Source organism: Branchiostoma floridae, chromosome 3 (assembly GCF_000003815.2).
Source record: "Branchiostoma floridae strain S238N-H82 chromosome 3, Bfl_VNyyK, whole genome shotgun sequence".
NCBI classification, from domain to species: Eukaryota; Metazoa; Chordata; class Leptocardii; order Amphioxiformes; family Branchiostomatidae; genus Branchiostoma; species Branchiostoma floridae.
Genome location: NC_049981.1, coordinates 32,857,602 through 32,863,053, shown reverse-complemented (window position 1 = coordinate 32,863,053; position 5,452 = coordinate 32,857,602). Strand labels below are relative to the sequence as shown.

The window sequence follows — 5,452 nt, the reverse complement described above, 5'->3', positions numbered from 1 at the left end:
CAGATTTTAATTATGGAATATATGGATAGAGCAGAGATTCCACAAATTTGCAGTGGGTGTGCCACCAGTGAATACAGGCGCACATTCACATCTACTGAACAATTCTTATATTTTGAACTCGACACGTGTGTACATATTTTGATATATACACAAACATACAAGTACCCCTTGTTTTCTTGAACAATATACGCAAAACTATGCACATTGTTTTCAACCTTCTTTCTACTTTGGGTGGTGTGAAGACTTTAAGCGGTGTTGTGTAACAAGTTCTGTTTTTTGACAAATAAATAATAAAATGAAGACAATTTCACAGAATGACTTCAATTATTTATTGTCGTAATACAATCAAGTGCACTTTTCAATGTAGGTTGTTTCCATACACTTATCCCCAACAACAGTTGGAGACTGACAAGTGTATGTGTATCAGTGGTTCTAGTTAAGATAGACATGTTGTATTTACAGAGGCTTTTACATCTCATGTTCGTCGTTTATTGGTACAACACAGTAGTATATTTAAAGCTATGCCACACTATGACATGTAGGGGTTGCAATCATTCAGTACAGTTTTCTCTGTTGCTTCATATTCTTGAGATTTTATGTAAATATTGTGATTGACGGTAACACAGTATATGTTTAACGGTTGTTCAACAGTACAATATGAATTGGTTGCTTTCAACTGTATTTGTATCAAAATCTATATACTGTACGGAAAGCTCAAGTAAGATGTTACACCTGTAATACTGTATGTTGCAATGTACAAGAAACATATTTACAAGACAAACCCTCTATGTTTCAGTATACAAAATATACATACCTTGACCCACTTGCACAGGAATGTTAATTTTTGTGCTGCAACATTGTCAGTTTGTACTGTGTCAAGAAGGCTATTCCTGACAAAAGAAATCCATATTTCTCTGGCTACCTCAATGGGACAGTAATATTGAGCAAGTCACATTTTTCTGATATAACATATATAATGTAAGCTATCAACACTAAATTGGCCCCTGTAGTTCCAAAAGAAGCCACTAGGGGATCAACACTTCACCAATTACTTATAAGATATACCAAATACACTACTTGAAAAGGATAGCCATATAGCATGTCCAGAAGTTAAGATATCAAACACGGAAGTTCTCCTGCAGTGCCGTAACAACTGCAATATGCATATGGGAATGGGAGCACATCACAAAAGTCCCACTGACTGTGCCAACTCTTAGTCAGTCTGGCATCCATACCCCTGAGAACATGCCGGTGCTGGATTATGGAGACTGTCCATATTGCTGCCCAGCTAGTGGCTCCCTCACTCCTGCATCAGCCACTTCCCATCCATCTCCAGTAGAGAGTGAAGACAGTGATGATGATGAAGAATTGGAGGCAGCCACCATTGAACAGCGCGGCTTGACACGAGAAAGGAAATACCAAGACACTCTTGCAGCTGTAAAAGACAAAATGTTAGTCAACATGAGGCCTGTTCCAGTTAGATTGGACTTTGAACCGGACAACCATTAGGACAGAAATGCTATTAAAATCGATGCCTTGGTAAACCACTGGAAAATTATTGGTTACATGCCTGTTGAGATGATGAAGAGAGAAGAAATCGTATCTGTTACATTACCATCTACACCCAAGTTTGAACTACACCCTGTACAGAATGGGTTTGGAGCTTCAATAGTAGTTGTGAAGAAAGGCAAGTGGGGAGCAGATGACAAAAACAATGTGTATAATAGTGATTTGTCTTCTCTGTAAATTATGACAGATACAACATGTTGTACCACAATTACTACTATATCACTAGTATATACTAATAGACAATAGAGTTATGTTGCAACATCTTCTTGGTTTCACTGTCTTGATTTTTGCACAGTGAATGTGTATCACGTTGCAACTTCCTTTTATAACAAGGTATCACTGTCTTGGGTTTTCCACAGTGTTCATATAGTATTACAGTTGCAACTTCCTTTACTAAGGCTTTAGATATCACCGTCTTGAGTTTTCCATACGGTGTACCGTGTATATACAGTATTACAGTTGCAACATCTTACATTTTCCATAAAGTGTATTAGACTGTCATATATACTACTGAAAGACTGCAATCACCACATATTTTTATTATTATTCTGTGGCATAATCTTTAACATGTTACTGCTTCACAACTCACTGTCTTCATCACTGTAGTCCAAGTCATCAAGGCTGTCTGCAGTGGTTGATGGGGGTCAACTGACGAAGGTGTGATACCTTCCCACTCCCATCTCTAAGATGTGCTTTAGAATTCACCGCCATCGTCGAACCACTGTATTGAGGGATAAGATTGAATCCATGACACAGAAATGACAATAGGCACACTAATCATGATTAGTCCTGTGAAACGCTAGAGGCGAGTAGAACAGTTTTTACCGCAAGCTCAACCCCGGGATTCGAATCTGCGACCTATCGCACTGGAGCCGGGCAGCCAAACTCACAAAACCAAGTACGCAACTGATTATGCCAAAAGGCTCAAAGCCATTTTGCATGGTCGGTTTGCGGTACTTGAACAGCACTGTTATGTACCTGGATGACGTATGAATGGGTTGGCATTTTTGCAGGAAAATTTTACATTTACATTTACATTGCCAACCTTGTAACTGTAAAGGTTTCCAGCAAAAATGCCAGCCCATGCATACATCATCCAGGCCTAACTGATCATAAGATCAGGACATTACTGTAACGGTTTACTATTGTCCATATCATTACAAGCAGGAAAATTAGACTTGACTGATTTTAAGTATTGGCCCTGCTAAAAATTAGCACAGCAGTGTACACACGACGCTGGATCTAAAACCAGGGCTCGAAATACTTTTTTCTGCATACCTGCACTGGTGCAGGTAACACTGAAAATTACCTACACCAGACAAATTTAACCTGCACCATTCTGAATTTTGAAAGTATGGATCATACTAAAATTGTTCAGGAACCATTTTTTTAATATATACTTAATAGGTGGTAACAGTCAATGCTGAGCTAATAACAATCAAATCCACCTACATCTCCAGGACATTTATGTATAAAACCTAGTATATGGACCAGTGCAATTTTAATATAGGTGCAGGTAGACACCAGAAATACCTGAAAAAACTCCAATTTTACCTGCACTAACATGCATAATTATGTAGGTGGTATTTTGAGCCCTGAAACAGATTTGTAGCACAATTTTGTCGCCCCTCCCAGATTTTTAATACAATCAAAATTGAAACATATGTTCTAATATTGAAATTCTACGTTGGTTTTGTTAAAAACGTCATGGTATTTGCGGTTCATGTCTCCTCCGCACAAAACAAGCTTTGCCCCCCTCCCCCCAACAACTTACGTTCGCCCGATACGGCGACTGTTTGTAAGAAAATACGGAGAAAATAGTTTACCAAGGAGGTTGAGTTTACAAAGGATGCCAGAGACACAAAATTGTGCAACGATAGATGGTAGAGACTCACCTTTGCCACACAACGTCTGGCCACTCCAAGCAGCTTTGGTGCGGGGAATTTTTGGTGACCTTGCGCTGGCACTTGTGTTGTTTGCCGGCAGCCCCGGGATTATCGCTGTCAATTTGAAGCTACCAGAGAAAATCGGCCGCACCGCAGGTTGGCAGACACAATATCAGCTTGTAAGCATTCCCATGTCAGGAATAGCGACTTATCGATACGGTACAAACTGACAAACTATTTTGATATCCCTGTTTTCCGTGAGGCTGGTTCCGTCTACTGTGTTGCGCTAGACGTAGACTCAAGGTGCTATATACTTCCGGTTCATTCTGCTTCCGGTTCAAGGTGCTTGTGATCTGGTTTCACGTGGTTTTATTCCCAGGGTGCTTACTCGTGCATGATATCAGCAAGAGAATGATTGACTGAACCTGTTTGTCCGCTCGATGTACTGAAAGTGTCTGGTACAATGCTGAGTTAATCCGCTCTTTATGATTTTCCCTCATTCCCGCTAAGGTTACTATGTCTCTATCCTTATCTGGAATTCCATATGTTTCATACACATTATCGGCCTCATAGAACATTAGCTGTCTTTATTATTTATATTATTATGCTTACAGGACGAAAAGCCGGGAGACACCGCTTTCCCATCCGTCTGAGGCGCCGACATAGTTTCGAATGAACTAGAACTTCCGGTCCAACGTATATATCTGGCGTAGACCGGAAACCGCAATGTATTGTGGGATAGGCCGGATGCCTCCTCTAAGATTGAATATAGACTACCCAAATGGAAATCATCGAACAAAGAAATTCCGACACATTCTTGTCCCCAAATCGCGCTGGTCTGTTTTCTGCTTGCTCACGTCACTGGTCTTACACGTATTTTTACTGTACCTTGAGATATAAGGACATTTAAGTTGCATTTTGGGTATTTCATGCATCAGTGATTTCTGTATAAACACACACTCCAGCGCGACTGTAACAAGTCTGTACACACCACGTCTGTAAAACCGGTCGTCTCTACACACGGGTTATCAGAGGTCAGGACAGGTACGTTGTTGGTAAGAGTCAAAATCAAACTGCACTAACCGTGTACATTTTCTACTTTCATCGTTACAAAGAGAAAACCAATACTACATTAAAAAGGTTTTAACCTCATCCGCACAAGTGATTTTAATGATATAACATAATCTTTCATCTTTTGGTATTGAAGGACAAACTGAGCCCGCGGCGTATGCCAAACCTGCAATGCTACATTTTACCCAGTTACCCTTTAAAGTAAGGCGGTCACGGAATCTCAGAATCATGACGTGCTTGGTCACACTGTCTCTAACATGATGTTTTATTTGTTGTTAGTTCTAAGAAAATGAAAGTTCTTAAGTTCACCATCGCATAAAAAAGGTTTTAACCTCATCAGGACAAGTGAGAACGTAATCTGTAGGTATTGGAGGACAAACTGAGCCCCGGGCGTATGTCACAATAATCAAACTAGAAATGCTACATTTTGCCCAGTGACCCTTTAAAGCAAGGCGGTCGGGAATCATCGGTCTTAGTTGCGAAACTTCGTCGTGTGTCGGGCATGACCCGACAGCCTCTGAATTACGGCATGCTCAGAGGAGGAACTCTAGACAGAGGCAGTGCTATGTTTTACCATGTCCGTGATGCTCACTGTTCACCATTAACTTTTACTACTCCTGATCATGAAGCAAACAAAGTGTGAAACTCTATCAGTAACAAGAACAGATAAAACATGACCTGTCGCTGGCTCCAGTGACCCCAGTAATTGTTGACAGAATAAAAAAAAATTAAACAAAACAACAGAATCCGTTTTCATGCATCACATAATCTAGATGGAAGAATCTGTATAGTATATATAGAATCTTATCCAGTAACTTAACTAAAGCGATATCTTTTATCCAATACTACAAATTGACCCTCAGGCACTAGCACACCAATTAGATCGGTATTTCTTCCTTGTGCCGATTGACTACAAATCGTCAATC

The 5,452-nt window shown here is 40.1% G+C and overlaps 1 long non-coding RNA gene across 1 annotated transcript; it reads right to left on the bottom strand.

Moving 5' to 3' along the window:
- Nucleotides 1–319: 319 nt before the first annotated feature.
- LOC118411447 lies at nt 320–3,693 on the bottom strand. Its single transcript, XR_004830668.1, has 3 exons — nt 3,465–3,693; nt 2,159–2,290; nt 320–1,435 (listed from the first exon to the last, which is right to left on the bottom strand). It is a non-coding gene; the product is annotated as an uncharacterized LOC118411447 (long non-coding RNA).
- Nucleotides 3,694–5,452: the final 1,759 nt, after the last annotated feature.